The sequence below is a fragment of the Sphaeramia orbicularis genome, chromosome 8 (genome assembly GCF_902148855.1).
Source record: "Sphaeramia orbicularis chromosome 8, fSphaOr1.1, whole genome shotgun sequence".
In the NCBI taxonomy this organism is placed as follows: domain Eukaryota; kingdom Metazoa; phylum Chordata; class Actinopteri; order Kurtiformes; family Apogonidae; genus Sphaeramia; species Sphaeramia orbicularis.
Window position 1 is genome coordinate 7,964,602 of NC_043964.1, and position 25,688 is coordinate 7,990,289.

General features: G+C 42.7%; 2 pseudogenes; one reads left to right on the forward strand and one right to left on the reverse strand.

The window, feature by feature from the left end:
- The first annotated feature begins 4,273 nt into the window (after nt 1-4,273).
- Nucleotides 4,274-9,970, forward strand: LOC115423835 (keratin, type I cytoskeletal 13-like; annotated as a pseudogene).
- A 3,856-nt stretch (nt 9,971-13,826) lies between these two features.
- LOC115424172 (zinc finger protein 79-like) lies at nt 13,827-21,089 on the reverse strand (annotated as a pseudogene).
- Between the last annotated feature and the right edge of the window lie 4,599 nt (nt 21,090-25,688).

Sequence of the window (25,688 nt, forward strand, 5' to 3'; positions counted from 1 at the left end):
CTTCATATCTCCTTCCATTAGGACAGATTTTTAACAATCATGGAGTATTGTATTATTTCTATGTGGACGACTCACACATTTACATCCCTTTAAGGACAAATGTCAGTTTAGTTTGATTGACATGTCACCAATCAATCATTTTGATGGTTGGTTAAAATGATTGGATGGTGTTTTTCAGTCTTGTCCATTCCACGGGTGGAAGAAATGTTTTTATTTTTGTGTTACAGCATTTAATTAATTGGTTGTAAACGGGGTGTGAAGGGGATTTTAAGGAATATAGTAAAAAAAAAAAAAGCTGAAGGAAATAATCTTCTACTCCACCTTGAAGTTTGACAAACAGGTAAAAGCTGTGGTTCACTCCAGTTTGGATTGACTTCAGCTTTTGTCTTCAAACCGGTTTATCTTCCAGTGTTTTGATGAACTCATTCATGCTTTTCTCTAATCTATTATTATTATTATTACTATTATTATTATTATTATTATTATATTATTATTATCATCATTATTACTATTATTATTATTATGCGCTCTACACTCGTATTAACAAACCAAACCTGGTTCACATACAATTGATCCAAACTTCAACGTCCTCCTTGTTTGACTGGGTTAAGGTTAATTTTAGACGTTTCATTTGTTTTGGAGGTTTTGCATGACTCTGTTCCAACCATTACTCACACTTTGACTCTTTAACCTCGGAGCTGCCACGCCTCAGCCCTGAATGCAGCTTTAAGCTCTGTAAACCTGCTGTCAATCACCCCCAACAAAGCAGCGCAGCCTACCCACACTGCACCTGTAGAGGGAGGGGACTGAGCCAGCCGACCCCGCCCCCTGCTTGCTCCGCCCATTGACAGGAGGGTTTCAGCAGATCCACAGGTCGCTCAGTGTCTGTTAAACATAAATGAAATAAAGTTTTACAGGAAAGAGTTCAGTTTGTGCACAAATGAAAAACTCCAAAGTTATTAGAACAGGGACACACACCTGCAGTGGCACAAAAACAGAAGTTTTACTACATAAATATAATATTATAAAAATAATAATATAAATAAGTATATATATATATATATATATATATATATATATATATATATACACACACACACAGGTAGTGTGTGTGTTTTAGCATTTGTTGTTTGCTCCAACAGAAGCGAAAGTTGCTGCTTCATTTGTTGTGTTGGCTGTAACTGGAAACTGTGTCGTCAACGAGGACTAAGGCTTAAGATTTGTAAAATATGACTTTATCGCACTATTAAGAATTTATTTTCAAAATATTACAATTTCAATCTCATAAAAGTACGATATTTTTGTTAATTTTTTTTTAACTGTGACTTTCTTTTCATAAAATTACAGGTTTTATCTTGATATTTTACGACTTTATTCTCGTAGTGACAGTGTTTTTATGTTTTTATGTGGCGCTAACACGTCGTCGTATGATACTGGTGTCAGACACTGACCCATCGTTGTTGAAGGTCTTTGGTTTTTGGTCTGTCTTCTGGTTGTATGCGGTTTCTAAAGTGGTTTTCATGGTGTTCTGTCAGATTATTTGAGTTCAGATCTCAGATAAACGCCTCCAAACTACAGCCTGTTGGTGAATGGAAGCACTGGGACCTCCAGGTGTCCTTGCTGAAGGTGATGAAGGTGGTGAAGGTGCTGAAGCTGATGTCCGCTGAAGTTGGCTGATGTCTGCTGATGTTAGGTTCAGTGTTTCTTGGCTCATTTTCAGGTGGAGGAGGTTCGTTGCCAGCGCCTCATTCGTCGGCTGCTTGGGCGTGTCAGTGTTTGATTGACAGCTGATGAACGTTGCTGTTCTTTCCTGTGCACTTACAGTCGGTATGTGATGAGACCTGCCACATACTTCACACAAGTGCACGCTGTTAAATATTCAACTGGACACCGTTCAGGTTTCACTCAGTAAATGCATCGTAAAGTGTACACCTTCACTTTTATGAGACAACGTACTGTGAGAAACTCTTCTGCTTTAACTGTACTGTAGGTTTTAGTTTTTTTTCTTCTTTTCCACTCAGTGTTCATCTGATTCTCAACTGTAAAAACTGAATATGTGACGTAGATTAAACTGAGCTAAAAGTGGAATATTTATGTCAAAGGTCATTTTTTACATTTATTTCCTTATTGAGTCTTCATCAGATTATTTGACTTGTTCGAATAATTAACATGTTGATCTGAATCTACTGAGAAAAAAGAACAAATTTAAACAATAGCTACAATAAAACCATGAGGATGAAGGAAACAGCAGTATCTGTCCTACTACTGCAGTATCTGTCCTACTACTGCAGTATCTGTCCTACTACTACAGAATCTGTCCTACTACTGCAGTATCTGTCCTTGTACTACAGTATCAGTCCTTCTACAGCACTATCTGTACTTCTACTGCAGTATCTGTCCTTCTACTGCAGTATCTGCCCTACTACTGCAGTATCTGTCCTTGTACTACAGTATCTGTCCTACTACTGCAGTATCTGTCCTTGTACTACAGTATCTGTCCTACTACTGCAGTATCTGTCCTTGTACTACAGAATCTGTCCTACTACTGCAGTATCTGTCCTTGTACTACAGTATCAGTCCTTCTACAGCACTATCTGTCCTTCTACTGCAGTATCTGTCCTTCTACTGCAGTATCAGTCGTTCTACTGCAGTATCTGTATTTGTACTACAGTATCTGTCCTTCTACTACAGTATCTGTATTTGTACTACAGTATCTGTCCTTCTACTGCAGTATCTGTATTTGTACTACAGTATCTGTCCTTCTACTGCAGTATCTGTATTTGTACTACAGTATCTGTACTTCTAGTACAGTATCTGTCCTTCTACTGCAGTATCTGTATTTGTACTACAGTATCTGTCCTCCTAATTTGTACTACAGTATCTGTCCTTCTACTGCAGTATCTGTCCTTCTACTACAGTATCAGTACTTCTACTACAGTAGCTGTCCTTCTACTGCAGTATCTGTATTTGTACTACAATATTTGTACTTCTACTACAGTAGCTGTCCTACTACAGTATCTGTACTTCTACTGCAGTATCTGTGTTTGTACTACAGTATCTCTCCTTCTACTGCAGTATCTGTATTTGTACTACAGTATCTGTCCTTCTACTCCAGTATCTGGTATTTGTACTACAGTATCTGTCCTTCTAACTGCAGTATCTGTCCTACTACTGCAGTATCTTTCCTTCTACTGCAGTAATCTTCCTTCTACTGCAGTATCTTCCTTCTATTGCAGTATCTGTGCTTCTACTGCAGTATCTGTGCTTCTACTGCAGTATCTTTCCTTCTATTGCAGTATCTTTCCTTCTATTGCAGTATCTGTGCTTCTACTGCAGTATCTTTCCTTCTATTGCAGTATCTGTGCTTCTACTGCAGTATCTGTGCTTCTACTGCAGTATCTTTCCTTCTACTGCAGTATCTTTCCTTCTATTGCAGTATCTGTGCTTCTACTGCAGTATCTTTCCTTCTATTGCAGTATCTGTGCTTCTACTGCAGTATCTGTGCTTCTACTGCAGTATCTTTCCTTCTATTGCAGTATCTGTGCTTCTACTGCAGTATCTTTCCTTCTATTGCAGTATCTGTGCTTCTACTGCAGTATCTGAAACACTAGATGTCAAACTTTGGCTTCTTGGAGCACACTCTTCAGCCCTGAAGCAGAGCAGCGACATTGACTGAAACCTGAACGTTGATACTGACCGGTGATGACTTCCATCAAATCCACATTAATCTGAGTTGACGGTTGCGAACGTAGAAACGCTGGCAGGTGCAAAACGTTCTCATGTCAGATGAACATACCGACCACGCCACCTGCCAATCAGCGCCGGAGGCCTGCAGGGTGGAGGTTGTACAAGTGACAGCACATCGCTCTGCTCATTCCTCACATCAGGAGGGCCCCGCCCACCCAAGTGCTTGCAGGTTACTATGGCGTTACAACAAACTGGCAGCCGACAGCGTTTTCCCACAGCTCAGGTAGGACACCAAGCGCCAGGTGGGCGTTCCATCGCTGAGTGGGCTCTTTGTGCAGAGAAAGTGCAGAACCAGCAGAAACAGGATTATGTGACACGGCCCCGGGGCAGATGGGAGTTGGGATGCCAGCCCCGCCCCTTGGCTCTCCCCACCTGGGCACCTTTAAAAGCAGCCTCCGACCTGCTGCTCTCCACTCCTCTCCTCCTCACTCCGGCCGGAGCAGACAGACCTCCTCAGCATCATGACTGCCCTAATGACCTCCATGTCCACCCCGCTCCTCCATGGGCGGCTTCAGCAAGCGGCTTTGGTGGCGGCTTGGGCATGGCCAGAGCCGGCAGCGCCTTCAGCGTGGCAGGCGGCGCAGGTACCTCAGGATCTCCCAGGCCAGCAAGACCTTCTCTGCAGGCGGCGGCGGCTTCGGAGGTGCGGTTTCGGCGCCGGTGCCCGGTTTCGGCGGCGGTGCTGCTTTCGGTGCCGGTGGTGTGCTGCGTTCGGCGGCGGAATGGTGGCGGATGACAGCCTCATTGGCAACGAGAAGTTCACCATGCAGAACCTGAACGACCGTCTGGCCACCTACCTGGCCAAGGTGGCAGCTCTGGAGAAGGCCAACGCCGAGCTGGAGCTGAAGATCAGGCAGTTTGTGGAGTCCAAGGTCGGCCCCTCCACCAAAGACTACAGCGCCTTCTACGTCACCAGTGCAGAGCTCCAGGCAAGGTGAGGACAAGGGGCATCATGGGAAATCCAGTCAGAGGAGTCATAGGTCACAGTTTGTAGGCATTTGATAAGCAGAAAGTTGGAAGGAACCTCAGAGTCCGGGGTCAAACCCAGGTCCTGACCAGTGTAGATGGATTTGTTAATCCTAGATTTGAATAGATTTGATACTTAAACTGATCCAAGGATTAAACAAAGTCTATTTGTTTCCTTCAGAAGACAAAAAGTCCTTCTGTTGGAAGGCTGTGAAGGTTTAGATGTAAATATGGCAGAACATGAAACCGGAGATCTGGTTCCAAATGGATCAGATTCATCCACATCAAACCTCAGATTCCATTTTTAAGTTTTCTTCAGACACTTTACATAAAACAGATGAAGACCTGACAGAAGGTCCAGATGTGAACCAGGACAGTTCAGTGATGTGATGCAGTGACAGGAAGTAAAACCACACCTGAGTGATGGTGGCCACGCCCACATCGACCACAGCAGAACAATGAGGCCTTTCACTGGGATGGATTAGTTGAACTGCAAAAGAACACAGAGGGACAAATATAAGAGTTTCATCAAGTGGACTTTTATGTTTAAATTCAGGTCAGATTAAATATAAAGGTTAAAGTCTAAAGTTAAGTTTCTACTGTTTCATTTCTGAGGTGTCAAAACTTTAACGTGACGCAGTTTTAACTCAAAACATTCCACAGATTAACTTCACATCTTATGACTTTGACACATTTTCAACCTTTAAAAACTCAAACATTCAAATCCTTCTGATTACAGACAATACAGAAGGTTTCAGGCTTCAGATTCTATTTTCTGAACTTATTTCTCAGATAGAACATTCTTCTTTACTGTTTACAGACAATAAACTACAGTGCAATGTTGGTGGGTTTTTTTTGTGCTTTTCAGATTCAGGATGGAATCATCGCCAAAGGACAGATTATTCTGAGCATCGACAACGCACGCCTGGCTCAGGACGACTTCAGGATGAAGTCAGTCAGCTTTGGTTTTCCTTCATATATCTGTGAAATATACAAACTTTACAGTTGGGTTTTAATGTGACAGATGTTAGTTTGACATATTCAGTATGAACTATAGATTGATTAGTTTGATTTCCCATAATCCCCTTAGGACAGCCCTTAAAAACCTCCAGGAGTCTGAAAAGCAGTAAATGTACCTTTGACCTTCCGACGGTGGCTCCTTCTGCAGTCTCACCACTTATTCTTTGTAGCGTGGCACCCTCTGCTGGAGGTCAATGAGAAAGTCTTTTAACAGCCCATAATACTCAGAAACTCACTGAAGTGATGTTCACAGGTATGAGAACGAGCTGTCCATGCGTCAGTCGGTGGAGGCCGACATTGCCGGACTGAAGATGATGCTGAACGAGTTGGCACTGGCCAAGAACGACCTGACCATGCAGATCGACGGTCTGCAGGACGAACTGGTCGCCCTGAAGAAGAACCACGAGGAGGTAAAGCCCGAGGCGTTCGGCGCCGTCACCACAGCAACCACAGAGCGTGAAATGTGATGCAATTTTAACAGATGTTTGTGTCAAAGGAGTAAAAGACAAATACCTGTTAAACTCCAGATACTTCCACAGCCGTGATGAGTTAGTTCTGGGTTCAAGGTAGTCTGGGGGCGTGGTCTCAGAGGTCAGGGGTCACTCTGCCGTCTCCCTTCCATCCCTCAGGACATGATGTCCATGCGCGCTCAGATGACCGGCCAGGTGAACGTGGAGGTGGACGCTGCCCCCCAGATCGATCTGACCACCGTCTTGGCTCAAGTCAGAGAAGAGTACGAGGCCGTTGCCGCCAAGAACCAGAGGGAACTGGACAACTGGTACCAGAACAAGGTGGGCTCCTGTAGAACCAGTCACACTTACAGGGCTGGTCCTGGGTTTACTGGGTTTACTGACCCCCCTCTTCTCCTACAGTCAGAAAACATCAGACAGGAAGTAGCGACCACACAGGAGACCCTGGTCAAGTCCACGTCAGAGGTCAAGGAGGTCAAGTCTCAGCTCCAGGCCCTGCAGATCGAGTACCAGTCACAGATGAGCATGGTGAGGACACAGCACCAACACCTGGTCCACAGGTAACACACCTGTCAGACAGGTCCAGGTCCAGTCCACATCCAGGACTGGACTGACCATCAACAAACCTCCACCTGTGGAAGAACCGTGTGAAAGTTAGAACAACATTCAGATGGATGCATCTGACCTGCAGAAGAACAGGTGACATCCAGACATTTGTCACAGGTCACCAGGAAAGTGGACACGACACTGGGACAGTCGAGTCTTCAGGGTTTGACCTGATGGTTTCTCATCCAACTTGGTGATTTCTGAATTAAATGTGGTGCAGATTTAAAATGAGCACCATGAACTAAACTGGACTCCAGACATGAAGACTAATCTGATGTCTGTTAGCTCACAGGCTAATATTAGCGACATTACCAGTTAGAATCAGCTGACCCTGACCCTACCCCCACACATGTATTGATTCAAATGGAACCACACATTTCATTTCTACTTAAAGGTGGTGTTTGTTTACATGTCTTTAACACACCAGTAGCTGCTGCCTTTGGGTGGAAGTGTCCGTCACCTGTAGATGTCAGTATATTTCGTACATTTGGTCTCACATAGACACTGAACTTCTCTGTTTTCCTACAGAAAGCATCTCTTGAAGCCAGTCTGGCTGAAATCCAGAACGGTTTCGCCATGAAGATGAGCGGCTTCCAGATGCAGGTGAGTCCGACACACCAGGTTCAGTGACACTGATGAAACGCCTTCAGAGTTAACTGAAGCTGTGGTTGGTGTTCAGGTGTCCAACCTGGAGGGCTGTCTGGCCAACCTCAGAGCAGACCTGGAGAGACAGGCACAGGAGTACCAGATGCTGCTGGACATCAAGACCAGGCTGGAGATGGAGATCGCCGAGTACAGGAGGCTGATGGACGGAGAGGCCGCTGGGTAAGACCTCATGTGTCCAGTAGGGCTGTGTACTGGCAAGAATCTGGCGATATGATACAAATCACAATACTAGGATCGCAATACAATATATCACGATATATCATGATACTGTTAAAAAGGTCATTTTTTGTTTGTTTCTTTTTTTAAATGATTATTTCCTTGAAGAATTGAATAACACCAGAAATATGCACAAATACTAAACATTTTTATTTGATCACGACGGGATCTAATGCTATATCACCAAATGTTCCTGTGTTAAAACTTAAATTCTGTTTTACAGACATTATAGTTAAGATCCTGTTCAAATATTCATATTCTATTTGTTCAGAACTAACATCAGAACATTATTTTTGTACAATCCCAACAAAGGAACTACCATTATTTAATAAAACCATGTAAATAATAATAAATAAAATCTAAACAAAAAAGGAAAACTAAAAAACTAAAATGAACCTCCACAATATCTGCATTTCAATAAATACCTAAAAATATCTATACAGTACTTTTTTAATTTCGATACAATATTGTGAAATGAATATCACGATATACTGCAGAACCGATATTTTCTTACACCTGTAGTGTACAAGTGAGGACGGGAAACCACAAAGGGTTTAACCCAGTGTTTTTCAACCTTGGATCCCCGAAATTTCTAGTAATTGATAAAAAAAAAAATTTGATTCATATATACTTCATTATAATTAAAACACCACACATTTCTTAATAAAAATCCAGTTCAAATAAAATGCAGGATATAACATCTGAGAGGGCAGATCTGGATTGACCCAATCGTGTGAGCACGTGTGTTACTACAAAGTCGCACTCAGAAAAAAGAACCAATCAGAGAATGGAAAGATTTCTTTGACCGCCTGGCCCCGCTAAGACATCTGTAAGAGAAAAATGTCTTTGTTTTGAATGTCTGGGGTTGCCAGAAACTTGTGATGTTAAAATGGGGTCAGGAGTGGTTGGAACCACAGAGGGTTTATGGCAGGGGCCTCAATCATGCAGCCCAGGGGCTGAATTTGCAAAGTGCAAAAAATCCAGTCAAGGCTGTGGAACTTATTTTAGTTTAGGTTCCACATACAGACCAATATGATCTACAGTAAAATAACAGCAGAATAACCCACAAAAAAAATGACTATATTTTCTTCTCAGTTTGATGTGAAAAAATATTAGATTATGCCTAAATAAGACAACTTCAAATTTTTTCTGTTTTAGTGCAAAAAATATTAAATTTTGAAAATATTTACATTTACAAACTATCCTGATACAATAAAACATGAATAACCTGAACAAATATGAACAACCTGAAATGTCTAAAGAAAATTAAGCACAATTTTAACTATTTCTACCTGTTACTAAGTGTTTAGTGTCTTTGTAGATCCGATCCATAATGCACATGTAGAAATGGTAAGTTGAGGCATAATATTGTTCAAATTGCACTTATTTTTCTTATGAAATTTCATTTTTTTCAGGTTATTCACATCTTTTTTGTTTGAATAGTTTATAAAAGTAAATATTTTCGTAATTTAATAGGGGTTTTTTTGCACTAAAAGAGACAAAAATTTGAAGTTGTCATTATTTATAGGTTATTCTGCTATTTTTTTACTGGTCCGGCCCACTGGAGATCAAATCGGGCTGAATGTGGCCACTGAAAGAAAATTAGTTTGAGACCCCTGGGTTAAGGACTAAAACTGTTAAATCAATACAGATTAACTGGGACTAAAGTCAATCAATCCACGAGAAAAAAATGAACCGAAGAAGTCTGAACGGTTTCAAAAGTGCAACGGTAGTCCAGTTGAACCTAGAACTACCAAGAACAAAGACCTGGCAAATGAGAACATAGACAGAAGTCCACAAGAACAATGTTAAACCATGACTAAAAGTGTGAACCCTAACTGTCATCAGGTCAAACCCAAGCTCTAACAGCAAAAACGACAACTCCAATGAAAAGACGAACTTCACAGACTGATACTAAAGTAAAACCAGTTGAATGACACGGTAGGACTAGAACAGGTCCGACCTTGAAGACAGGAATAGGTTCTGGAGGGTAGACCTGGACTAAACTGAACCTAGAACAGTACCAGAAAACAGAGCATTAAAACCAGTCAGATCCATTTAAACCCACTGGACCAGTGAAAGTGGACCAGAACCACCCACATCCTACCTGAGACCCCATGTGAATCCACTGTGGGGTGTGGTTCTCCTCAGGTCTTTGTCCATGTCCTCCTCCACACCACCAAGAAGGTCATTGTGATTGAGGAGACCATCAACACCGAGGCCTAAACCCAAACCCACGTCTGTCTGAACCGGAGCCGAGTCGACCGATCCCCTTCCAGCTGGTTGGAAACGCCAACACCCGCCTCCGACCAGTGCCGTTCCTCTTTTTGATTGGACGCTCTCCTTCCGCTCTGATTTCCCATCAGCCCCAGGGCGGTCGACTCTGGAGGAGAACACTTCAACTTTCCTTGACATATGAACATGGTCTGGCTTTGGTTTTCAACTCTGCCAAAAACAAACTCTTCTGTTGGGTGTTTCAAGGAATAAAACTTTACAAAACCGTGAAAAAAAAACATCTGTGTGTTTTCATTTCAAGTGTTTCCGATCAAATAAAATGGAATTTACTCACAAGTCAAATGGATGTTTGCTCAAATATACAACAGAAGAATCACTGCAGTTTTAGTCTCAAATTAAAGGTGCAATCTGTAATATTTGTACTTCAAATGAGCAACAATTTTAAAACAGCAGAATAATGATATTGCAAAAAAAAAAGAACATTCATGTCACTTCATTATAACATTTTACAATAAATGTTTCCTGCAGATGAATCAGACACAAATACAACAGAAAAATATATAAACTTAACGATCATAGAGCATTAAACTGGAAAATATACATATGGGATCAATTTTGTAGCTTTAAAACTGGTTTCAACTGGAAAAATACCACGACTGACCCTAAAACAGAAGATGAACACTGACCGTGATCATCTGATGAGTCGACCAATCAGAAACAGTAGCTGAAATAAACCAATTAAAATTAAAAGATTCTTAAAATAATCTAAAATTAAACATTGGACGACATCAGTTTGTTTTTTGTAAATAGTATCAGTTAAAATTATAACTACACTAAATAAACTACTATACCCATGAGCCTCAGCTGCAGGGAACTTGAAGCGCTGTTTGTTGCTGCAATGCATCCTGGGTGTTATAGTTTTAACAATTGAACTGATCGGGTTCTACTGATAGGACGTCTGCATTTTCAGCCTCTGGATCAAAATAAAACTGGAATTAACAGGAACAAACTTTAAAAAAACGTTTCAGAAATAAGTGTTGGTTCTGATGTTCCACTGTTAAACAATTCATTCAGCACGTCGAGGCTCTGACCAGCTGGGTTTATGTTAGTTTGACCAAATCAAACCCATATTTGACCAGTTCGGACCCAGTCCAGTTTCTCCTTGTAGGCGTTTCCATTGAACAGTGTTTTGTTCTGCTGTGTGATTCTAGTCCAGTCCCGTCTGTCCACATGTGTTCATTGTGGTCCAGTCCTGTCTAGTTGTGTTCTGGTTCTGGTTTAAGGCAGATGTTTGACTCAGTTGGATCCAAACCTCCATGGTGTTGCCACTGTAGTGTGGGTTCATCTACTACTATAGACGTTTGGACTGAGCAGAACCACCGGGACCACATGAACAGGACAAAACCATCGGGACCACATGAACAGGACAAAACCATCAGGACCACATGAACAGGACAAAACCATCGGGACCACATGAACAGGACAAAACCACCGGGACCACATGAACAGGACAAAACCACTGGGACCACATGAACAGGACAAAATCACTGGGACCACATGAAGAAGACAAAATCACTGGGACCACATGAAGAAGACAAAATCACTGGGACCACATGAAGAGGACAAAATCACTGGGACCACATGAACAAGACAAAATCACTGGGACCACATGAAGAGGACAAAATCACTGGGACCACATGAAGAGGACAAAATCACTGGGACCACATGAACAAGACAAAATCACCGGGGCCACATGAACAGGGCCAAACCAACTCCATGGGTTTACAGTACACTGGTACACTATAGCGGAAACACTGTTTTACGATCTTTGACAGTTTTTGTGACACTTCGGTGTTTCCGTGACCAGTTTTACTTTTGTTTTTATTTTTGAGGGTAAAGGAAACCCAGCTGGTGTTGAGCTGAAAACCTGTCAACTAAAAACTGAAACACGTCACTTCTACACAAAATACAACTGAAAACATGAAAACTCACATTTGAATAATAAAACCATAACAGAGCAGAACATGTCATTAGTTTCTTTAATAATTCTTTTCCAGTACAAGATGCTGCATCACTTTTGTCTTTTTTTTGCTGCTTTTTTTCCTCGTTTTCTTCAAAACAATGACATTATTGATAAAGGTTTTTACACAGTGAGCGATCGCTGGCTGGACGGTGGTTCTGAGGGATTTCGGGGGGGGGGGGGGTGTTCAGGAGAGTTTTGGAGGGTTCAGGGGGTTCCAGGAGTTTTTTTTTTTTTGGGGTGGGGTGGGGGTTCAGGGGGGATTTGTGCTGAAGTTTGGTCCCTGAGTTTACATGAGAGTCTGTCCAAATGTTCCTGCTACAAAACCCAAGGAATGTCTTATCGGCTGATTATCCAACAAAAAAAATACTAAAAACATCTGGCCTGGTCAGAAATACCGATCAATAATAAAAAATATCAGATCTTTAATACAGTAAGAGCGTTGGCCTGTCAGTACCCGAGGAAAAGGAAATACCAGTAAACGGTAAAAACGAGTACTCCACAACGAGTACTCGCAGAGTAACGATCTGAAGACGAGCCCCGTTTCCTCAACTCATCTGGATCAAGTCTGGATCAGGTCTGGACCTGGATCCAACCTGGACTGAAAGACCTGAATGTGAAACCGGACTCAGGTCGACGGCGGAGACACTATCCAATCAGAGGTGGACAGACCCGCCTCAGGCTCCGTCCACACAGATGCGGTTTCATTTCATGCTTTTGGTCAGTTTTGACCTTTAAGACAAAGACCCGGGATCTGTTTGACTGGTTTAAGAGTCTGGTTCAGACCGCCTCTAAACAGAATGTATCATCAGAAAACTGGAGTTATGATGCGGAGCAACGGAAATAAAATTGGATTAACTGAAGTCGATATTTGCATTGTTTTCCTGTTAAAGCCTCAGGGTGTTTATTTTGACCTTTGTGTTGGTGCGCCTTAACCCTCTTGTGTCCAGGTGAGTATATTAAACACACTTTAACCCTCTAGTATCCAGGTGAGTATATTAAACACACTTTACACTTCATGTAAAAAAGGTAAATATAAAAAGTACATAAACTAAAAGGTCAGATTATTTACAAGGTCAGAATTAGGTCAGAATTCGAAAGTTAATTTTTGTTTGATTTTTTAATTCTGATATAAACAGTGTTAGATTCCTACACCAACACCATTCTACCAAGTAAGTACAAAATACACACGACACATTTAACATTTGACCTAGAACCAAAAATAATAGAACCAATGTAGGTGTTAATCACTGACAGATAGTGAAAAGGAACTAATAAAAAAAATACAATTTATATGAAGAATATTGAAGAAAAAGTTTGTGTTTTTTTGCATCAAAAATGTCTTGTTTCCATTACAAACATTTAAAGGGTTAAAAATATGACAGTTTTGAGTATTTTGGTATTTTTGTTTAGAATCAAGTTTATGAAATATAAAAAATACAACTAAAAAAAAGTTAAAATCTATAAACCTTAGTGACATTACAAGGACACTGTGCATATTATGGTCTGTAGGTGACTAGAGGACCTGTACGATCCCAGAGAGTTCAACACTAGGACAGTGTTTTCTGTTTCCTCCCAGGGCAGTGTTAGTGTTTGCACCTCTAAACCTGGTTCCGTTCCATTAGACTCTCGTTTGTCTGTTTTTTAAACGTCACCTGAGGTCTTCACAGGTCAGAAAATGCATAAGCAGGACTTCCACTAAACCGGCATCAGTAGCGTTACCAAATGTGTCCATTTTAGAGACACTTTAAGCCTGTGGAGACATCATGTGGACGGAGCCGGGACTTGCTGCCGGTCCTCACTTTGGTTCATGAACTCCATTTCCAGCCCCCCCCCACGCTGCAGTTATGGCACATGGTTTGTAAACAGATTCAACAGCTCTACAGGACGAACACTGCTGCTTCACATTCACCCTCCGTTACAGGCTGTCACATGACCATCAGTTTAACTCTGATTGGTCAGTGAGCGTCACATGACCACAGTGGGATGGCGGTGGCAGGTTTGGAAATGCGACGATACCACCAGTAAATGCATGAGACTCAACAACCCCGGTGTTAAAGGGGTTAAAACCAGTGGAACCTGGAAATACTGGGTGTGTGTTTGACCTGTGACGACCCTGATACGGAGGGTTCACGGAAACAGAGGGTTCACTGAAACACTGAGCATCAAACACATGAGGTTTGTGTTACAGCAGCTGAGCTGGAGAGAAGACGACTAAAGAAACAGAATACTGCAGAGGAGGTCCTTAAATGCTCCGTCACTGAAACAGCCCTGAAACAGGACTGAAACAGGCTGAAAGAGCACTGAAACAGGACTGAAAGAGCACTGAAACAGGACTGAAAAGCACTGAAACAGGGCTGAAAGGGCACCGAAACAGGGCTGAAAGGGCACTGAAACAGGGCTGAAAGAGCACTGAAACAGGACTGAAAGAGCACCGAAACAGGGCTGAAAGAGCCCGAAACAGGGCTGAAAGAGCACTGAAAGAGTGCTGAAACAGGGCTGAAAGAGCTCTGAAACAGGGCTGTAACCTGACGGCTCCTCAGAGTAAAGGCCTTTCAGCTTCAGACAGAACGTACATGGACTTGCATCGACGGCGTGATGCGTTCGTGGTTAAGTGCTGCTTTCAGACTCAATCCGACTGTGGAGGAAATGGGGCTCAGTCGAGTCCGAGCTGCTGGTCTGGATCAGGGTTTGTGCTCTGTACGTCGGACCGGACCGAGGGGCGGTCCTTCGGTTCAGACCAGAGAGGCTCCGCCCACCCAGACACACAGTACATACATGAACATACATGAACGCACACACAGACACTTGCATAAGAGCAAATCAGTCGAGTCCACCCTGCCCACATATATATGCAAAAGAGCACAAAAGGTATGAAAATTTACAAAAAAAACCCAGAAGGAAACAAAATTAGATATAGTATTTATAAAAAAGAAATAATACTTTGTTTTTCCGAGAGGTTAAAGGGTGTGGATGGTCTTTAGCTACTGTCGCTGCCCACAGCGCTGCTGCTGCTGCCGGTGCTGCTGGTGCTCGCCGTGTCCACGCGCTCCGTTTGTGGATCTGCTCGTGGGCTTTGAGGTGACCCGATTGGCTGAAAGTCTTCCCACAGTGGGGGCAGGCGTAAGGCCGCTCCCCGTGTGGATCTGCTGGTGCGCCTTCAGGTGGCCCAGGCGGCCGAAACTCTTCCCGCACTGCGTGCAGCCAAATGGCCGCTCGCCAGAGTGGATCTTCTCGTGGGTTTTTAAGACGCCCGAGTTGCTGAAAGTCTTGCCGCACTGCGAGCAGGTGAAGGGCTTCTCGCCCGTGTGGATCTGCACGTGGTTGCGGTAGCTGGTCTCCTTGGTGAAGCTCTTCCCGCAGTGTTGGCAGCAGAACGGCCGCTCGCCGGTGTGCTCAGCTGGTGCGCCTTCAGCTCCTTGGATTGACCGAAGCTCTTCCCACAGGTGGCGCAGATGAAGGGGCGTTCTCCGGTGTGCAGGCGCTGGTGGGAGCGCAGGTCGTCGGCCTTGGTGAAGCCTTTGGGGCAGTGGGCGCACACGTACGGCTTCTGGCCCGTGTGGATCAGCTGGTGGCGCTTCAGGTTCCCGGCCTGGCCAAAGCTCTTCCCGCACTGTGAGCAGGTGTACGGCCGCTCGCCGGTGTGGATGCGCTGGTGCGTCTTCAAGTTCCCCAGCGTACTGAAGTTCTTTCCGCATTGCGTGCACGAGAACGGCTTCTCACCTTGCATGTTCCGAGGCTTCCTCACAGTCGGACTCTGGGTTTTAGTCGTTACTGCCGCCCCGCTGCCCGCCTCACCGTCGTGGGCTGACTGCAGCTACAGCCCCCCCCGCTCTCCGAACTCGGGCTCCAGTTTGCCAAGGCCGTCCATGAGCATGGGGTCGGGGCGGAGCTTGTTGAGCTCCGTGCGGAGTTCGGCCATGTGGATGGACTCCAGGCCGTTAGTGGACATGGCGTTGGACTCGGGGTACTCGCCTTTGAGGCAGCCCAATTCCGCGGCGTAGTAACACTGCAGGTCTACATGATGGTCCGACTTTATGTACTCCAATGTATCTGTGACCTGGAACACAAGCAGCCAATCAGACACCAGCACCACTGACCACACGGACAGGTGAGTCTTCTTCACACATTTAATCTAATATCACAAATCTACAGTTTATTGGTAATAATCATCCTCAGATTAAATGTGTTGAATCACCCTTTAATCAGATGAATTTAAACCCAATTTAAACCTGATGTTTTCCATGTGTACAATAGTGTTTATTCCACATATAATTGGAATATGTTCCTATATCCAGTCCATTAGTAAATGTTCCAGTCAGTAGAACGTGTAAAGTCCATGTATGTGATTAAAAGACAGTGTTTTCCTTTGGATTCAAACCCATTTAAACCATTAAAACATAAATACACTCAGACTGAAGGTTTAATACTGGTATTGAACAGCTGTTTTCCTCATAAACCACTGGTATTTTATTCAATGGAACTCTGATGGGATGGTACTTTAGTTTTTATGAGCCTTTCACATATAATCTGATCAAATATGACAGTTAACTTCACCTCCACCTGTTGGTACTTGCTTGTTATTGGTTGAAATGTTCTAAAAGGTTCTAAACCAGGGTTAGCCTCATCAGCTCCATGTTGGTGAAAAGGATGATGGGAGAACACTGACCCCATTTACATCCACACTAATACTCTGATTATTATTGGTCATATAGACGCCCGTGCCATAGGGGCCCATGCCATATTGGACTCCGCCCCCTTTGGTTCTGATTCCAGGAGGCGTTCACTGTCTCATCTGTTTGTGCACATAATTCTTCTGCTGTGTCTCAATCAGGTTGATCATATTTGTTCCATCCACAGTTTCATTAATGTTTGATTATTGCTGATGTAGAACCAGACCGCTGGTTCCAAAAATCCAACTGACTCTGTAAAGCCCTTTGAGATAACCTTGTTGTGATACTGGGCTACACAAATAAATTGAAAATTGAACTGGTTCAGGTCTGGATCACATCCCAGATCAGAGTCTGGACTTTATGGAGGTCTGATCCATGTGGAACTGAGGTCCGACTGTCCCTGAACCATCTGTCCCAATGATCCAGATCAGTCCTGGCTTTGTCCAACCTATTAGACCACAGGTGTCAAACATGTGGCCTAGGCCCAAAACCAGCCCGCCAAATGGTCAAATCCAGTCCAATCCAGCCCACAGCATGAATCTGACAAATGTAAAAGGAAAAATACTAATAGTAAAATACTATCATAATAACCTATAAATAATGAAAAAAGGCTCATTTTTATTTTTGTTTTAGTGTAAAAAAAAAAAAAAAGTTAAATGTTTATATTTACAGACTAGCTTTTAATAAAAAAAATGACTAACCCAAACAAATGTGACCAACCTGGAAAAATGCAACCTACCTGAACAAACACGACCAACCCGAACAATATAACTAACCTGAACAAAACCTGCACAATTTTGGCAAAAAATAAAATCCCGATTTTTTTCCTCTAAAAACTTGATTTTCAATTTCAATTTTTGGATAAAACTACAAAAGACAGCAGAAGTCAGCATGTCGTTTTCATGAGCAGCCCACAATGCAAGCCACTGCTCGTGGATGTGTGAACAGAGGCCTGTCTGGGCTCCTCTGCTGAGGCTGCTGACCCTGCAACCTGGACCCGGATCGGAAGAAGACAGTACGGTATGGATCCAGGACAACATAAGATGAGTGATCCCCATACAGCCATATTTCAATTGCGGGATCCGTGCATGAAGCCACAGCTTATATTGCTATAAGGATCATTAACAGATTTAACATCTGTGGTTATTACACAGACTTCTGTGAAAGACCGCCATCACAGATAGGAGGAAGAGCCTACGGTAGCCCACAAGTGCGTGGCCCAGAGGCACGAGAAAGATGAAATCGATTTCATGTTTTCCCTTTTTTAAAAAACATCCTAATTAAAAAATACGATTTCGATTTAAAACCGATTAATCATGCAGCCCTAGACCAACCTGAACTGTCTTATACTTAATATGTATGTGAAGTCTGTATTTGGACCAATACTCAGTCTGTTATTAAATGTTGTATTTGTCGATCCACTGTATCTGTACATTAGAATGAACACGTAGAAATTATAAACTACGGCCTAATATTGTTAAATTGCACTTATTTTTGTTCATCCGATAATTACAGTTATTAGATTATAATAGTCATGGATACAGGGCCAGTGTCTAAGCCCTTGATTGAGTTGGCTTTGGGGGCGGAGTCAGGTGTGACTGGGATTACCTGGGAGATGTAGTCAAACACAGAGCTGGGTTCGTAGTGCGACTTGTAGTCCAGCTCGGTGACGTCGCCGTGGTGGAAGGGGCCCAGGTGGTGGTTGCCGTGGTGACCGTGGTGCTCAGACTTGATGTAGTCAAGGCCACTGATCTCCATCTTGATCTGGTCATGGCCCAGTTCGGCGGTGGACAGTGGCTGGATCTCGGACAGGTCCACGGTCCGGATCGGATCCAGGTCGCCATCCTCTGGCTCTCTTCACACGGCAGCATCACCAGCGGCTCCGCGATCTCTGCTGCCAGTGAGCTGAGCGTGGGTGTGGGACAGTCCGACGACAGCAGGGCGAGCGTCGGGGAGGGGCTCCGGCCGGCCCCGCCCCACAATCCACCTGGAGGGAGGGGTCTAGAGGAGGGGGGGGGAACCGCATTCGGGGGGCAGACCCAGACTGAGACACTCAGTCTCCAAGTCCGTCATGGTGAGGGGCGGGGCTTCAGCTCCACGCCGAGGTCAACCAGTACTCCTTCTTCCAGTCCTCCTCTGATCCCGGTCTACCTGCTGAGGGGGAGGAGCCACAGGCAGGGGAGGGGGCGTGTCCCTGAGAGCCTCCTGAGGTCAATCCAATGACAGAAGGTGAGCCGTCACCGACACCCGACTGGGACCGACCTGCACAGACCACATCGAACCACATCAAACCATGTTGGACCACATCAGACCACACCATACACGCTTTTCTTTATGAACTAATGTCAATGTTTATACAGATTAACACGTACATACTTTTCTTTCCAGATTCACTACATAATCAAAAAAATACAATAAAGAACAAAAACTAAATTGGTCTGAAACTGGGTCATAAGTGGAACATGACTACAGATGCTTCAGATTTAAGCCTGAATCTAGTCCAATGTTTTAGGACCAGAGGATTCTACTGGGTGTCTTTAGGTTTATTAGTGCAGCAACAAACCATGACTCAATGAAAAAGTCTCATGTATTAGTCATAAATAAATCTTTAAACCTGAAGATGTCACTTCTGGATGTGCATAATTATTTTTATTTAGATATTTTCTCATTCTGTTCCTATAATTGAAAACAGAGGTGGTAAACTTCAATTTTCTTTATTCTGGAAAATAATATAAATGCAAATACTGTGTAGACAATAAAAGTAGCTACTGAAGGAGACGCAGGATTAACATCTGAATTAATGCAGGAGTCGACAAGGCATCGGTTACTACAATGTAAAACAAACATATCAGTCTGTCTGGGTAATTATCATCATGAATGCCAACATCATCATCTGTTGGTGGATTTCAACTATCGTTAAAGACACACAGATGAAAACCATGTAGAGGTTGAAACCAAAACAATGTCAACAGCCCTGTAGTTATCAGCAGTTTTAAAGACAGTGTTTGTAATGATGTAGGGTTTATTTAATACACACATGTAAACTATGGACCAAACACTGACACACAGTGTTTTGTGTGAGAATGTGAATGTCACACATCACATTCCTTTAGAGCCTGGAAAATATTCCTAATTAATTGAATTAATGTTGATTTTGCTGATTTTAGCTGTTATTTGCTAATTTTATATATGACATATAGTTTTAGTAAAGAAAACTCCATTGAAATCCTGTTAGTCTTCAGTTCATGCAAACATAAATCTGCTTAAACTCACTGATCATTGGTTAAAGTGGAAACAGTTCAAACACTCAGGGGTGATGCATCCTGCTGTGTTTGTTTCTACAGATAAACTACGGCCTGGTTTACTTCCACATGTTTATGGAGGGGTTGTGTTTCGGACCGTGCAGATGCATGTGCATGCTCTAAATAAACTCCTGCAGATCCTCGGCCTCCTGCACAGAAGTTTAGAGACAGCCCGGTCCCATCTGGACCACAAACACAGGCTGCACTTGGACAAACCAGGCCGGAGTTGGAGTTGGAGCTCCAGCTGCGTGCAGCGGGGCGACGCTCAGAACGCTGCGTGGAGCTCCTGGAGGGGGGGAGGGGGGGGGGGGGGGCAGCCTGCTCTGCCTACCTGTCCCCTCGGACGCCCAGGTGCCCTTTCCCTCTCGCCACGCAGCTCAGACTGCAACAATCTGGCGGTGTTTCTTTTTTTCCTGGGGGTCCGTGTGCCCCACCGCAGGACCTCACAGTCCGCTTCGGCCGCCACACCTGCTCAACTGTCGGCATTTGTCCCGGTGGAAGCGGAACCCGCCGCTGACAGGCCACAAAACGGCATAAACGGCGCGCTTTTCCACCGTACAAAGACAGGGCAGGCTGCCATGTCTCACTAGCAGAGGAGCTAGCCAGTGGCCATCTTGTTTATCTCACGGCGGCTACAGCTCACCAAGCTAACGGAGCTAACGGGGCTAACGGAGCTAACTGGGCTAACGGAGCTAGCTGCTGTTAGCATGGGGAGAAAGTGAGAGTGAGGCGGGAGAGGAGGCAGACGGGGGCGGCGGTACGTTAGTCGCCTCCGCTGCCTCCCGGCGGACTGCGCACAGCGGGGGGAGCGGGCTGACAGCGCCGACACAATAGAACCAGACCCGGCTCGAATTATGGAACGTGAGCGGCGGCCGACGGCGACACTCCCGGTCATTATCTGTCAGAGAGCGGCTCGAAGAGCAGGAAACCGAGCGAAGCGGTTGGGGGAATAAAAGCGGTGGTGGCGCCCGGGGACAAGCAGCGGCGGAGCAGGGAGCTGCTACCGATACGTTACCTGCGGCTGGTCCGGTTCATGGCGCTGGCTCTCCCCGTCAGTCGTTGTAACTCCACCGGACCCGCCACGTCCACCTCGGCAGAAGAACCGCCGCCGCCTCGCCTCCTCCTCTCCTCCCCTCGCTCATTGCTGCCTTCCTTCCTACCTCCTTACCTTCCTTCCTTCCTTCCTTACCTCCGTTCCTTCCTTCCTTTCCTCCTTCCCTCCTTTTTGCCCACTGGTCGCTTGTGCGTTGGTTCGTCGCTCGTGCTCGTTATCCGTACGGCGGATATGTCGGTAACTACGGCAACGGCGGGTACAGGAGCCGCGCGCAGCCGGGTCTGCGTGCACGCGTACGGTTGTAAATTGTTATTATTTGTCATTATTTGGCGCGTCCGACCGCACGCGCCGGTGACTGATGAACAATGAATGAATGAATGGACGAGCTGCACGCGCCCCATGGAGACGGGTCAACGCGGTCAAGTGGCAACTCGTGACGTCAGCACGTCAATACAGCAGAAAAACCACCAGAAAAATAATCAGTGTTAATAGAATAAAACCAAATATCAACAAGATTAAGTTAAATGATTGTTCATTTGATCGGACATTGATATAAATACATAAAGTCATATAAATAACTCAAATAATTCTCAAAAATATACTGAAATAAAAAAAAAACTGAAAAAAAAATCTTCACTTTCATGTTTCATTTTCTTTACTTTTATTACCTCCGCCAAGGGGTGGTGGAGGTTATGTTTACATCAGGGTCTGTTTGTCTTTTACCAAGATAACACAAAATGTTATGGACGGATTTGGATGACATTTTCATCAGGAAATGTTGATACTGGCACAACGGAACAAATGATTAAATTTTGGTGATGTGAGGTCTGCGCTCTCCGAGTGCTTTTCTAGTTTTTCTTAATATTGCAACTTTACTCACATTACTTTGTTCGTGAAGTATTATAACTTTTTCCTTTTATATGTATTTTTCCCGGGCTATTATAACTTTTAATTGTAATATTGTTGACGTTACTACATGTTTATTTTTTAAAATATATGTCATGTATTTATTTTAGTAGTAAGGCTGATTTTTGTCTTCAAAGTTGGAAAAAACTGATTTGTGGATTTGAACTGACACACAGGTTGAAACCCACTGTCATTGTAGTTTGGATGATTATCAGTGGTTTAAAAAGACATTACAATTTATATGTTATATGTAAATGTTTATATATTACAGCTTTTTCCAAAATTGTACTTTTTCGGAATATACATCATAAAAACAAAATAAAAATTAAATATATAAAAAAATAAATTTAAAATAAATAAAAAATATATATATCATATGACACTTTCAAATACAAACATTAGTATTAATAACATTAGTTCTTTTCCTCATTACGACCTCTATAATACTGACTTTATTCTGATGACGTCATGACGTTAGTGCCACTTATGCCCGTGACACTAATGAAATCTAACCAACCAATAAACAGACTCCGCAGGCGAAGGTGGGCAGTCATCAACATTTATTGATTTTAATTTTTACACTAAAAGTACCCGACTCAAACAGGTCATTAAAAAACAAACACCATGTCCGTGGGCTCCGTGTGTCGTATTGTTAAAGCAGACAGTTCTACGTTGGCGTGACGGACATTCAGATGCTGCTGTGATCAACACAGGCTGAAACCATCAACAGCAGCCAATCATCGACAAGTCGCCGTCACCGCCGAGTACGACGTTGGCAAGAATCCACTCCAAACTGGCATTGGTCAGAGTTTACACCGACGTAGAGTTAACTTTCACATTGAACTCCAGCACTTTGTACATCTATTAAATACATGTTGAGCGTGCTGAATTACAAAAAGGGCACATTTCATCAAAAGTATTGCATCAAATTCAAACACTGAGATGAACTTTCTCATCAGGCAACCACATCAGTTCATCGAGGCTAAAAAAAAAAAAAAAAATCAGTTAAAAACAAAGAAAACTGCTTGCGTTTTCTTGTCAGTAAAACATAAAATCTGCTTTCAAATAAACCACGTAAATGTAATAATAGACTTTAAAAATACCCCTGAACCCACCTATGCATCAAAACGTAAGAGGACCAAGGACTGTTCCCTGAGGAACACCAGCCTAAACATCTACAAATAAATCAACAGAAAAGAACTCTAAATTCAAAGAAACCCTTTGCATTTTGTGTTTTTTTTGTTAAAGTTAGGTCCCTCTTCCTTTGCAAAACGTTTCCCTTCTTTGACTGTTTTTCACTTGGCAGCCTGTAGAGGCCGCTGTTCTCCGACATGGGAACCACACAACCACTGTTCACAAATACTAAATTTTCATATGCAATGCAGAATGGCGTGTCCGACATGCTACATGTACAAACCGACACGGTGAACGTCCTCCTTTAGAAATGACGGTCGGAGAGAAATGCAACCGGTAGAAATGACCCAATAAATCACATTTAGTTACGAACCGTTTTAACGGAAGCACATCATTGAAATAAAAGTCAAAGTAAATTTGTGGTTAAATGGCAAGAATTAGTTACAAGAAACACCTCAAACTGTTTCTACAAATGTATTACAAAAAAAATAAAAATACAAATGTTAATCCAAACAAAAACATGTCCAGTTCTTTTCTCTTAATGCATTAACTTTTAATCAAACATTTTCCTTAAACCTTTGTCATAATTCGATACCTGAAGTATTGATTATTAACTCTAACTTGGTACAACCTTGCGATAATTATACTGTTTTAATTAATTTTGATTTACGATTTTTCAAAACTGCTAAAATTTCTCTAAATTATTTTTTTGCCAATATTTCCACTATTTGCTCCCAAGATATTTTTTTAAAATTCCAAATTATCAGAATTTCAAGATGTATTTGTCAACATTTAACTTCTTTCTCAAATTGATAACTCAGATAAAACTATATTCATTATTGATTTTCATTAATTGATTATAGGGAATAATCCAAGCATTCAATATGGATAATTTCCATAGTTTCTAGTTTGTCTATTCTACTTTCTCTTATCAAATATTTGAATTAAATACCAAACACTTCACACAAAAAATGAAAAAAACAGTATCAATATTCTGACATTTTATCCATAATAATGGGATCCTTATAATTCATGTAACTGTTGAATTCATAAGTTACTTTGTTGTAAACAGTAACTGCAGGGTTTTTTTTTTACTGACCTTTGAGTTTCTTATAATTACAGTAAGTAAAACCTGAACTAATGGATGAACTTCAGATGTTTCCTGACACTTATTCCTATTTGTGTCAGTAATGAATTGAGAAAATGTTTGAAACGAAAATAACATTGTGTTTTTGATCCTTGGCGCAATTAGACGTTAGTTTATTCTTCTGGTTCTTCATATTTAAATAAGTTATGGCTTTTCATGTTTCTTCGTTATAATAAACTGGTTTTCAGGAGGTTTTTGTTCGTCACATTAACCTTTTGTCCCTTTTCCGTCTTTTCGTCCGGTTCATTTCTCTCTTATGGCTTTGTAACAACAACAGGAGGACAGCCATTGGTCGAACAGGTCACATGACGCTGCCAACAAACAGCCAAGCGGCTGCCGTCCTGGAAAAAACCACACGACTGCTCTGTAGTTAAAGTTCATGAGTTGTGTTCGCAGACACAGGTTTGTGCGTTTTTTTTTTTTTTTTTTTGGGGGGGGGGGGGGGGGGTAAAATACAAACAGATCCATTAAAGGTTCAGGACAGAAACGTGGAAACTCTGGAACGGAGTCGAATTACATGCAAGGTCAGTCTGCGTTTCCATTCACAGTCATTTGAAGCAATTTTAGAAAATTCACAAAAAACCAAAGTTCAAGTTGATGAAGGACTAAATGAGTGAAGTGCATCCAGAAGGTGTCACTGTGGACACGAAACCTCGACAGGAGCTCAAATTCATTCAGTTAGGTCCAGAATGTGTGACTTTTCCTATTATGTGCATTTATTCATCCTCAAAAAAGTCCGAATCCACGCGACGACAGAATACACCCTAAGGAAGTCATTGAGTTTTTTGGCTGTTAAATCAGGGGTGTCTAACTCATTTTAGTTCAGGGGCCACAATCAGCCTACTACGATATAAAGTGGGCTGGACCAGGAAAGGAATATAAATAATAGGATAAGAACTTTTGAGTGAAAAAAGTAAAATTCCGTAATGAAAATGTTTACATCTACGAAATGTACTTGAATATAACATGAACAAATATGAACCACCTGAAAATTCTTAACAAAAATAAGTGCAATGTTAACAATATTACGCCTTAGTTTATCATTTATACATGTGAATCAAAACTTAGAGATCAAAGTGGATCTACAAATACACATTAAATAACAGGGAGAATAATATTAAAATTCCACATACTTCTCTTCAGAGATTTCAGATATTCACATTTTTTTTAAATAAAAGGCTAGTCTGTAAATGTAAATATTCTTCTATAAGTAATTTTTTTTTTACACTAAAACAAAGAGAAAAATTTGCAGTTTTCATAATTTATAGTTTTTTTTTATCGTAGTTTACTGGTTCGATCATTTTTAGATTGAATTGATTTCAACATCCTTGATTGTTAATCTTCAGTGTAAATTTTCCATTTCACAAATTCATCCAGGGGCGGGATTGGACCTTTGGGTGGGCCGGATCGGACCCTTTTGGTGGGCCGGATTAGATCCTTAGGTGGGCCAGATTGGACCCTTAGGTGGGCCGGATTGGACCCTTTTGGTGGGCCGGATTGGACCCTTAGGTGGGCTGGATTGAACC